The sequence below is a fragment of the Pteropus medius genome, unplaced genomic scaffold (assembly GCF_902729225.1).
Source record: "Pteropus medius unplaced genomic scaffold, Ma_sr-lr_union100, whole genome shotgun sequence".
Taxonomy (NCBI): domain Eukaryota; kingdom Metazoa; phylum Chordata; class Mammalia; order Chiroptera; family Pteropodidae; genus Pteropus; species Pteropus medius.
Window position 1 is genome coordinate 3,274,432 of NW_024346150.1, and position 13,129 is coordinate 3,287,560.

Here is a 13,129-nt window from a genome sequence, read left to right on the forward strand (position 1 = left end):
AGCCGTCTTTTCTTCTCGCGGGAGGAAAGCCAATCGCGAGACCGGAAGCTCTCTTCCTTTTGCAGACTCGGGCCGCGTCCTGGGGTAGTGGGCGGATCCCAGTAAGGGGCGGAGCCTCGGGGATTGTAGAGCCCGCCCCGCGCGGCTCCCTGGGAAATTCTTAGAAAGGTGACGTGAGGGTTCAAGGAAACAATGGAAGTAAGTGTAGACTCTAGAAGTTATAGTCCTGAATGAAGAGCCAGGCTCTTAGAGCTCTCTACCTATCTAGAGCTGCCTAACACCAGATTTATGTTTACTGGAGAGTGCGTGGAGATTTCGTGAGAAAAAGTTAGAAACAAATTATCTGCATTGTCAAACCAGCCATTTTCTACCAAACTCTTAAATGTTTTAGATTTAAAAAAAAATTATTAATAAAACGATTAGTTTTAAAGAGGAGTTACTAAGTAGACAGGCGCAGGTAAGAAATGCATCTTTACCATTACATACCCATTAAAATTTAAAAGAGGATACCAAATGTTGACTAGGATGTGAAGCACCTGGACCTCTCGTATTTCTGATGGGAATGCAAAATGGTTCCAACCACTTTGGTAAACAACTTGTCTTTTACTGTAAAGTTAATAATGCATTTATATGATCCAGCAATTTTACTTCTAGGTGTTTCCTTAGGAATTAAAGTGTTTGTACATTAATTTTCATAGATTTTTAAAAATTATTTATTATTATTTACGCCTACAGCACCAGGTCTTCCTAGGTCGTCTCCCATCAAAGTACTAACCAGGCCCCACCTTGCTTAGCTTTCGCGATCAGACATGGGGCTTGTTTCAGGGTGGCATGGCCAAAGACCATGGACCGTGGCTCCACTGGGGCACAAACCCAGGACCTTCTGCATGTAAAGCAGATGTGCTAACTGCTATACTATGGAACCACGTCCAATAGCTTTGTTGTTAATTGTCAAAAACTGGGAACAACCCAAATGTTCAGCTGGTGAATAGGTAAAGAACTTGGAGCATATCCATATAATATAATGAAAAGTAATTTTCAATGAACAAGGATGAACTACTTGGTATGCAAAACCACGAGTCTCAAAAAAGTTCTGTTGAGCAGAGGAAAAGTGTGATTGAAAGTATGATGTTATTTATATGGACAAATCTAAACTGCACTGCTAGAAAATAGTGACTGCTGGAGGCTGGGGTGGGGAGTCAAGGAAGGATAGAGCTAGGTGATCTAAGGATGGAAATGTTCTGTATCTTGTTTATGGTGATAGTTATATGGGTGAGTACATTCATAACGTTTTATTGAAATATACACTTACAATGTGTGCATTTTATTGTTTGCAAGTCAAACCTCAATAACATTAATTTTAAAAATATAAAAAATACATCTTTATGTCTCACAAAATAATTTTCCTAAGAGCAGGAACTATTTCGATTGAACCTGTATTCCCAGCATTTAGGGCAGTGATTGGCATATGGTAGGTACTCACTAAATACACTAATGACAATGTGGAAAAGAATTACAACAGAAATTTATATTGTTTCTCGAAAACCATTTGATAATCTTTACAAAATCTAGAAAAGGATGGAATGACTGTGTCTAAGGTATTAAGTATTATGTGTAGATTATGACAGAAACCAATATAGCAAAAGGAGAAAAACATGAAGAAAAAAGAAGAAAGGGAAGAAGGAAGAAAGAAATCACTTGAATAAGGCAGTCAAGTGAAGCAGGATTTTATTAATTTTTTTACTAAAATTGTAATTTATTTAAAATTGGAATTTTCACAAATTCTAATAACCTGCTATAGAAACCCTTTTCCTTGAGAAAGGGAGTTTAACATCTGACATCCTATATGCTTCATAGTGTTGAAAATGATGGACATTTTAGACATTAGATAGACTACCTGATGAATAAATGAATGCACAGGAATTGATTGACAAATAGTTGGTCTCCCTAAACAAGCCTGTATAGATACATAGTTGATGGATATTTTTGAAGAGCTGGAAACTAATTTACAGGAGTCTAAATCTTGACTAGTAAAATTTTAAGTATTCCATGCTTAAACACTTGAGAGGAAATTTAGCTTGTTGTCATCATACAGTACTGACACCAGGAACTACTGTAACATGGGTTTGATAAAACCAGCTGTCGAAATGAATTTTACATTTGACTGTATTCAGTTTTACCACTACATAAAGAAATTAAGTATATCCTAAAAGCTGCAGACAGTTCAGAGAAATGCTTTCAGAAAAGGAAATAGAAAGATATCCTACTGTATCATGTGACAGAAAGAACCATTTTTTTTTATTAAGTATAGGTAATGTCAATTTACTTCAATGTTTTTACATTATCTTTTAAAAAAATCTTACATGTGTGTCTTAAGAATACGCAGTAATCCAGTAAAGTTATAAAAAAGTTAAACTCCTGTATTAGAAGATAATATATAATTGTCCTCTGTACACTGTTCATAATATATCATTATAAATATAGTTATATTTTTCTCACACATATTTTTCATTAGTTGCTTTTACTAATAATTATCACTGTTAACTATTTCTATTGTTTAAATAACTGCATTTAAATAACAATTAAATATACAATATGTAATTTCAAATAAACATCTATTTTTCATTTTTGGTTAAAGTAATAAGACGTGTATATTTATTACATATCTTTTTTCCTCTTGTATGGCTGTGTTCTGAATTGACCATTTTAAGTTATTCACCCTACTCCACTGAGTGAGTGTACCATAATTTATTCAACCAGTCTGCTGTCGATGGACATTTAGGTTGTTTTCAAGGCTTACCATTATAAATAGTGCTACCATGAATAGCTGTGTGCATGTGCCTTTTCATAGTTTTGCCTGTGATCTTTGGGCTAAATTCTTAAAAGCAGAATTTGAGGTCTAAGTATACATGCATATGTATTTTTGCTATTGGTAAATTCCCTTTTATAACTTTGTTCCTGTTTCATATTTCCACCAGCAACATATGAGTGCTCACTTTCCTATAACTTCATCAATACAGTATGTGGTCCAAGTTTTGGAATTTTGCCAACCTGGTAAGTGATAAAAATGGTATCATTGTGTAGTTTTCATTTGTATTCTCTTATCATGAATAAATGAGGTAGAACATCTTTTCTTTTAATTAAGTTTATTGGGGTAACATTGGTTAATACAATTATATAATTTTCAAGTGTACATTATCATTTGACATCTGTATATTCTATTGTGTGTTTACCACCCAAAGTCCAGTTTCCTTCAGCTACCATATATTTCATCCCCTTTACACACTTTACCCTCCCCCTACACCCTATATTTAACCCCCTTTACCCTGTGTACCTCTCCCTCCTCCCTCGCCCCACTAGTAACCACTAGCCTCACTAGTAACCACTAGCCTCTAGTCCATGTCCATGAGTCTCTGTCTATCCTGCTCATTTGTTGCTTTTAGGTTTATATCCCACATATAAGTGATAGCATATGATTTTCAACTTTTTCTGTCTGGCTTATTTCGCTTAGCATGATTATCTCAAGGTCCATCCATGTTATGGCAAATGGCAGTATTTCATCTCTTCTTATGGCTGAGTAATATTCCATTGTATATATGTACCACAGCTTCTTTAGCCAATCATCTATCGTAGGACACTTCAGTTGCTTCCATGTCCTGGCCCCTGTGAATAATGCTGCTATGAACTCCGGTGTGCAAATATCTTTTTGGATATTAGTTTTCAAGTCTTTGGGGCAAATACCAAGTAGAGGAATTGGTAGATTATGTGGTAGATCAATTCTTAGTTTTTTGAGGAACCTCTATGCTGTACCAATTTGCAGTCTCACCAGCAGTGTATAGGGGTTCCTATTCCTCCGCATCCTCTCTAACATTTATTACTTATGCTGTTGATTATAGCTATTCTAACAGGTGTGAGATGGTATTTCATCGTGGTTTTGATTTGCATTTCCCTAATAGCTAGCGATGTTGAGCATCTTTTCATATATTTGTTGGCCATTTGTATGTCCTCTAGGGAGAAGCGTCTGTTCAGGTCCTCTGCTCATTTTTTGATTAGATCATTTGTTTTTTGAAAATCTTTTTTTAAGGATAATTTGCGTCTTTTCCTGTGATTTGTCTGCTCTTATCTGTAACCCATTTTTCTATAGGATTATTGGTTATTTTTTTACTTTTAAGAAACTCTGTGTATTAATTCTTTGTGATTTAAGATGCAGTTTCTTTAAGCCAGTGTGTCATTTGTCTTTTTACTTCATTTTTCGTTGTTTTGTTTCCATTTGCTATGTGAAAGTATTTTTTAGTCAAGTTTATCAACAAAGATGCCATTTGTAACCATGGGTATTATTGGTATTCCATAAGAAAATGGTGTCAAGAGAGAAGTGGACTCAAAACTGAGTCCTGAGGAACCCAAAACTTTAGAAATCAGGTAAAGGAAGAGGGCCCAGTGAAAGACTGAGAATACACAAGCAGGAGAAAAACCAAGAGAGTGGTTCACTGAAGCTAAGAGAGATGTTAACTCCCACTTATCCCTTTAACACAACTTATAACATCGTTTTCTTTGTAAAAAATCTTTTTAAAATTCTTTTTTATGAGTGATTTTCAAGCAGTTTTCTGGTACCTATCAAAAATATATATTTTTTACTAAAAAAAGATTAACTACATATGTAGATTTCTTACATTCCATTAATAAGTTGTCTAAAACATATTGAAACTTAAACTTCTATCAAAAGGGAAGTGAGCATAACAGACATTATCAACCAATTGCAGATAAAATATGAAATTAATGAAGTAGAGAAGAAATTGAAAGAATAAAGAAATACTGAGAAACAATTTATGAATGAGATAAATTTTAGATACTAAGTGACCTAACTGATTTAGATCCTAATTGATCTTAACACGATAAACAATTTGAAACTATTGAGCAAATTTGATTACTGGCTGGATATTTGATATTAAGAAATTAGTTTTTGGTAGTATAATGGTATCGTAGTAATGTGTGTTTTTTTTTTAAACAATCTTTATATTTTTTAAGAGATCCATACTGAAATATTTATAAATGATATCTGGTATTTTCTTCAAAATCATCCAGTGGGGTTGGAGGTAAATGGATAGAATAAGATTTGTTGATAACAAAAGGAAGATGGTGATGGATGTAAGAGTTCATTATATTATTCTCTCTACTTTTGTAGAGAGAATATGTTTATTTTTTCATAATAAAAGTTTTCTTTAGGAAAGAAATTGATGGCCAAATGTCTGTCCCTCATGGCTTTATCTCTCTGGAGGAGAAAATGATCTTTACTCTGCTGTATTACCATAGTCTCAGCAATGAGTAATACGAAACATTGCAACAAGTATGTTCCTACAAAATAAAACATGTTGGTGCAGAAACTGCAAAGTAAATTGGGAAATTTAGAATTATCTTACCTTATCTTATTCATAAATTGTTTTTCAGTATTTCTTTATTCTTTCAATTACTACTGTTCAGTGACCTAAATTCTTTTTTAATGTTTATTAAACTTTTACTACAATAACCTGTAGGTATATTTGGTATAAAACCAATATAAAAAATTACCCATGCATGTAAGTCAAAATATAAAAATCGCCCATAATCCTAGGCTAAGAGAAAACCTTTGTTCAAGTATATTCAAGACCTTTATTCATTTTTCTATTAATATACACATATGCTTTTATTTTGTTTTATTTATTAAAATTGAAAGTGGGTCCTTCTGAGCATATTGTTTTTATGTGCATTTTATTTTATTTTATTATTAATTTCAAGTATATAGTACATTGGTTAGACATTTATATAGTTTATGAAACAATCCCCGCAATTACTCTGTCACCCATCTGGCTGTACACGTAGCCATTACATTACTGCTGACTATATTCCCTACGCCCTATCTGTATCCCCATGACCATCTCTCAACTACTAATTTGTGCTTCTTTAACCCTTCACCTCTTTTTCCCAGGCCCCCAACATCCCTCCCCTCTGGCAGTCACCAGATTGTCCTCTGTATTTGTGAGTCAGTTTTCGATTAGTTTATTCTTTTTGTTTCTTAGATTCTGCATCTAAGTGAAATCATATGATATTTATCTTTGATTTATTTTGCTCAGCATAATAATCTCTAGGTCCATCCATATTGTTGTGAAGTGGATCCTCATTGTACATATTGTTTTATATTCTATTTTTAATTTCATAATGGATTATTAATATATTTCATATTAACAAAAATTATCATGCAACCATCAGACATACAAGTATTTTTCTACTCAGGATTTTAAAAAATCTCATATCTGTGGTTATTTCTCCTTCATAATTTCTAATCTTGTCAATTTTTTCCCCTTATCAGGCTTGTAAAAAGTTTATCTAACTTATACAATTTTTTTCATTCGTATTTTTCCCCAAATCCAGCTTTTTATTTTGTTGTTCTTTTTGTATGTTTTCTAATTTAAAAAAATTATTCTTTATTTTATCATATTACTGTCTTCAGCTCCTTCGGTAGTTTTTTCCTAATTTCATAAGATGAGTAGTTGGTCCCTTTAACTTTCATTGTCTGTATTTAATAATGAGGACATTTGAGAGATGAAGCTTCCTCCTGTAGATTTTGTTTACAACATATTCCTATTTCCGTTGATTTCTTGATTTCATCTCCTGTAAATTCCTCCTTGATCTAAGGTTAATTTAGAGTATTTAAAACTTTGAGGAGCTCACCAATTTATGTATTTTTATCTTTACCTATTTTTAACTTTTTTGGTTAATCAGATAGGATCCTAAAGCACTGACATTTCATAATGTACTAAAGTATGAATCTATTTTCTTTATTTTCATCATTTTGCTGGATCATTAAGTGGATCCTTTAAATGTGAAAATACACATTATTCAGTTCTAGGGAATTTTCTTAAGTTATATTTTATTGTAGCTTCCTTTTTTTCCTTTGTCTTAAGCTTCTAAAAATAGTACTATTCAGATGTCAGATTTCTTGAACTAGTCCCTTAATTTTTAAACGATTTTACTGTATTTAAAAAAGATTACTTAAAAAAAAATAAAATTTGTTTTGTTTTGTTTTCCTGGGAGCTTTTCAGCTTTATATCCTAAACTTTCTATCAAGTTTTCATTTTAGCTATCACACTTTTTGATTTACAAGGTTTTTTTTAATCCCATGAATGTTTCTAATCATAATAGAATACCTTTTGGTTTCCGCATACGCATTATCTTCTCATATTTCTGATAATATTAATGATCATTTTCTCGTTTCCCTGCATACTTTATTTCCTCTAAGTTTTTTTTTCCTAATTATTTCAGTCTCTATTTTTCATATTAGAGACTTCTTCAGTCTGGTGATTCTTGGCTAGAAGTTTGTATTGAAGCATAGAGTTTCAAAGGGTGGATCTAAGGTTCTGTGTTTCTAGTAGGGGCTTGTCAGATGTTGCCTTCAATATTAATATTTACCAACTGGACTATTCAGTTGGTAAATCTCTGACATCATTACCTTTGGGTCTTGTGTCTTGGGCTGGTCCAATTTCTCAGAGAAGGTGCTTTTGATCCATGCAAGCTGGGCACTGTACAACTCCAGGGGTGTCATTCACATAAACTATGTGTATGAAAGGCTCTTCCAGATCTGAGCAATTTAGCAACTTTGCTCTAAAAATCTGCCAGCTGAACAGCCACTTGAAGTGGAGGGAGAAGGCTGAGAGATGAGAGAAGGAGAGTATCAACAACCATTATAACATTTGATTTAATCTCCCCTTTTTATAATATATTCCCTTCCCTCATCTGTTCCATTCCCTTCCCTACCCCATGCTAGCCTCTCCTTCCAGAAGTTCTCTTGTACTCTTTCCAATCTACTGAGAATTAAAAGAGGCAACCACAGCCGTATGGAATTGGGGAGGAGATGTTAGGTCCTGGTGCTTCTTAAACACATGCTCCTGTTTTAGCCTTACTCTAACCTCTACCTTCAGAGGTAGCTGGTTGCATCAGTTCCTGGGCTTATCTGGGTGGTTCTGTGGTACAAAAATGGGTGGTTTCTTGTCTTTCCCCACCACTGACTGGCCTTTGATCCAAGTTTCCTGGGTCTGCCAAGTGTTCATTCCCACCCATCTGCTTCTTATCTTCAAAGTTATTGTTTGTTTTTTCTTCATTCATTCCTTTTGTCCTTGTGAGCATGCGCCTTTTCACTTTTGTTTTATGGAGGTTATACCTTTGTTCAGTCCTCCATATTTAACAGCAAGTCTAGCTAAGGGATCTTGAGCAAGTCTCCTGGACATGCTAAATCCTAGTGTCCTCATTCATAAAACAGTGACTTCACATCACTTACAGGTTGTGAGAATCAGAGCTTAGTGAATTGTAAAATTACGTAATGTAGTTCTTTTTCTCAAATTTTTGATATCTCCGTTATTTAGTACCACTTGACTGCATTGTCTAGAAGGCTATTTATCTAGTATTGAAAGTGAAGTTCCAGTACTTCACTTTTGTCACACTTTGAGATTCCTGGCTGCTTATCCTATTTTTTAAACATCTTTGAGGAAAAAGACCTTTATATTATATTCCCATCTCTTCAAAAAACTATTTCAGTAACTTGAGTTTACAAAACTGTAAAGGCACTTATGCTTCAGCTTCTGTACTTTACTTATGCTTCAGCTTCTGTACTGTACTTTTTAGTGTAGATGAAAAATAAATCATTTCAGTTGCCTAAAAAGCAGCCTTTTAGCTGCTTGAAAATTTATATTAAGTCTTATGACCTAGAGTGTGAGAATCCTACAAAAGAGGTGGTGGTTAGGGATATTGGCTCTGGGTTGGTTAGTAAAAAAAAAAAAAAAAAAAAAAAAAATGGAATTAATGAAGTGGAAAAGAAATTGAAAGAATAAAGAGATACTTGGAAACAATTTATGAAGGAGATAAATTTTAGATACTAATTGTCGTAACTGACTTAGATCCTAATTGATCCTAACATCGTGAACAATTAGAAACTATTGAGCAAATTTGAATACTGGCTGGATATTTGATACCAAGAAATTCTTTTGTTTCTTTTTTTTGTTTTGATTTGATAACATTTGATAACAGATGTTTTGATATTTTTTTGCAAATACTTGGCGTCCAGAAGACAAGACAAATCTCTGCCCCCAATGATTTCCCAGTTTAATGTGGAAGGCAGAACACACATACATGAAAGGACATAAGAATAAATGCCAAGAAATACATTAACATGCAGATAAATGTACAGTGAAGCCTCACTGATTCAAGTGCTAGCAATCTGATCTCTAAGGTAAGAAATATGTTTCCTAAATCTTGCTAACACCGTTCATCTGCTTAAGAGAACAAATTATTTCAAACATTTTAGAGGTACCATTTACATATCAAAAACAATATGTTATTTATACATAATTCCAATTGTTCTTCAATCTAGGTTTCTGTTCTTTTCTTATCACTTGGTAAGTCAAGTTCCAGGACTTAAAAGTAATGGTAACTGCATTTATACAATTTTTAATGCATAGTTTTTTTCACGAATTCAGACTAGACTTCACTCCTTTTTTTTTGATTGTAAGCCCTGACATGAAATATAAAACCACTTTTATTCTAAACCATATTGAACCGAAAATATAGGTACTTGCATGAGACATAATCTTATAAATGTCTCTCTTTATCCTTTAGACATGACTTTTTGAAAGCTATAAATAATCACGTTTACCTTTTAGAAAAAAAAATTGAAATGCTACTTAAACCTGCAGTCTCTATACATCTGAAGTCCTTGGAGAGCTGTTAAAGTTAAAAAAAATGTTTGAGCAGCTCAAACAAATGTGGAAGATCACAAGAAGACTGTTGTTATTTATAGAATGGTATATTTCCATAATTCTGTGCTAGTTATTCTTAAAATATGCTTGAGTACAAACAAATGAGATTTAGGTTCATTTATATTAAGTGGGAATATAGAACATGAAATTAAGATTCAGAACATGATTCATTCAAAACTGGAATGCAGTAGCTAAAGAAGAATCCAAAATGAAACCTAATAACCTTTCTTAAAAACTAATTACTACAATAATTTGAAAATAATCCAGATAAATATATTAGTAAGTATGGAGGAGGGAAATAATCATCTGTTACAAACTATCATTAGTAACTTTTCCAGTATTGCTCTAGCCTTCTTCTCTTTAGGGACATTCAAGAACTAGGATTGCTGCAGATATCCCAACATATGAAATTTAGAGTTAACATTGTAATATAATATCAGTACATGAATGTTAGAATATTTGGAATTATTCTAAAGAATTTGAAGAAGCACCATAACTTCTAGGTTCTATAAGAATCTAAGCTATGAGACACATCCTTCTATACACACAATGTAACAGACGACTGAAAAGATGTTTGCAAGGTATTTGCAGCACCTCTCTTCTTTCATTATTTGCTCACCCTTTCTGGAAATTCAAGTAGAAAGTAGACTGAGCAAGATCTGAAATGCCTATTTCTTAGGATTTTTGTATAGAACTTACATTTCTGCACATTCTTTTTGTTCAGGTAATGGCAGACTGCATTCATGTTGTGGAATCTTTCTCTGCAACATAGACTTCCAAAAATTATATGATTCCTTGAGTCTTCACATGGTGCCGGCCTCTACTTCATATGAGAAAACTATAAAGAAGAAAAATTACCTCTTTTGTTGTCAGGTCCATCACTGTATTCTAAACTCTATATATTTTTCAGTTCTGAAATTTATATAACTCAACAAATATTAAGCGCCTTTTTTTTTTTGTACCAGGTACTCTACTATGCAGTGACAATATCTCAGTATACAAGACAAATGTCCCTTTTCTCACAGAAATTATGATTTAGGAAGATAAGTTATTCTGGTCTTTTATTGTAAAAATAAATCTAAGCAAATTAGAAGCAATTCAGAAGATAAAAAAGCAGAAAAAAAGTAATTCTGCCCAAACATAGTTATTGTTAGCATTTTGGTCTTTTTGCTTCCAGTTATTTTTTCTCCCTCAGTCAGAATTTTTTGTTCTTGTTTTCCTTTGCTGGGTATGTGTGTGTGTCGGGGGAGTACTATTTAATATATGGAATCCTACATTTTTCCACTTACAAACATGTGCCCATGTAACTGTATAATTTTCATGACCATCATTTTGATAGATCATAATATTCAAATGTTCATTGTTTCTTGAGATTGGTATTTTAATAAGATCCCAAACTCAAGATTACATTTCCCATCCTTAGGAATAACTAGTATTTATTGGAGTTTTTAAGAAATACTCCTTATACCTCCAAACCCTTTTTTAACTTCAGGTTTGCTGAAGTTTGCTAATGGATTTACACAGGAAGGAGATGTGTGTTTATGCTGCCGCCCAATGCTACATCACATTTTCCCATAGAAATAACATAATGGATGATGCTTAAATTCCCAGGCCAGTCCAGATCACAAGGGGCTCTTTTGACCTATGATGTTCTTGGTGGAATCATTGTTATCATGTTAGTACTAGGTGAAAATATGTTCAGCATTACAATAACTGCCCTACAAATGAATTTTTGGAATAGGACTTATTTATAAAGTGCTGACTGTTGTAACAATGCTATTTTTCCTCATTAAAGGGAACAATTGTGAATGGATGGAATCAATTGTGTTCACCCATTTATTTTATCCAGATACAAGGTAGCTGTGTTGCTTTTACTTGGAAAATAAAATTTCTGGCTATAGTGATGATGTTTGAAATACTTCAGGTAATAACCTAGAATTCAGGCCTCAAATCCCAATTATACTCTATGTGTGCAGAGGACAATCTAGGTTTCTAAGGGTATACCAAAATAAAGGAATGGCCCTCAATTATCTTCTGATTTCAAGGGAGAGAGTTATTTGTTAACAACTAGTTACAACATGAGCCAGTATGAAGTGAGGTGCCACAGCAGTGGTAGAAGCTTCGAATACAATAAAAAAGATAATGCAAAGAATGGAAGAAAAATTTTGTTAAGTCATATATCTGATACAGAATTTGTATGTAGAGTATACAAAGAACTATTAGAACTCAATAATAAAAAGACAACTCAATTAAAAATGGGCAAAGTATCTGAATACACAGTTCTCCAGAGAAGATACGCAAATGGCCAGTAAGCACACTAAAAGATACTTAACATCATTAGCCATCAGTAAAATGCAGATCAAACCCACAATGAGATGCCACTTTATAACAATAAAAGAGATTGACGGTAACAAGTGTTGGCGAGGATATTGAGAAATTGAAACCCTAATACATTGCTTATGGGGATGTAAAATGGTACATCTGCTTTGCAAACAGTCTAGCAGCTTCTCAAAAGGCTAAGTGTAAAGCAACCATATGACTCAAATATTCCACTCCTAGTATATACCTAAGTGAAACTTATGTCTATACAAAACATGTACATGAATGTTCATAACAATATTATTCATAATAGTGTAATGTGGAAATAACCCAAATGTCTATTAACTGATGAATGGGTAAATAAAATATGGTATATATACATACAATGGAAGATTATTTAGCAGTTAAAAAAATGAAGTACTGATACATACTACAACATGGATGTGCTTTGAACATATTAAGCTAAGTGAAATAAGCCAGATACAAAAGACTGCATATTATATGATTCAGTGAACATGAACTATTTAGAATAGGCAGATCTAAAAAGGCAGAAAGTAGATTATTGATTGTGTAGGACCGGGGGAGATAAATGATGCAGGGGGTGATTGCTAAGGGGTATGAGGTTCTTTTTGGAGGTAATGAAAATGTTCTAAAATTGATTGCAGTGATGGTTGCTTTAAATATACTATAGTCATTGAATTGTACCCTTTAAATGGATGAATTGTATAACATGAGTTAAATCTCAATAAAGCTGTTTTTTAAAAAGAATTTGGGGTAGTTGGGGGTAAAAATGGGGGAGTGACTGCAAATGGTCATGAGGGATGTTTTTGAGGTGGCGAAAATGTTCTAAACTTGTATTATAGTGGTGGTTTCATAACTCTAAGTTTATTAAAAATGGAAATGTATCCTTAAAATGAGTGAAATTTATGGTATATAAATTACACATTAATATTACTTTTTTTAAAAAAAAAGTAAACTCTCTGATGCCTTGGGAATCCAGCTCAGAGAGGCAAAAAATATTCTTAGCC

At 33.2% G+C, this 13,129-nt stretch overlaps 1 long non-coding RNA gene across 2 annotated transcripts; it reads left to right on the forward strand.

Annotated features, from left to right (window-relative positions):
* Positions 1–12: 12 nt before the first annotated feature.
* LOC120612939 (uncharacterized) lies at positions 13–12,363 on the forward strand. Of its 2 annotated transcripts, XR_005655569.1 has the most exons (5): positions 13–198; positions 2,979–3,054; positions 9,092–9,256; positions 10,507–10,655; positions 10,748–12,363. It is a non-coding gene; the product is annotated as an uncharacterized LOC120612939 (long non-coding RNA). The 2 variants fall into 2 exon arrangements; XR_005655568.1 differs by lacking the exon at positions 10,748–12,363 and having other exon boundaries at positions 10,507–10,739.
* The last annotated feature ends 766 nt before the right edge of the window (positions 12,364–13,129 follow it).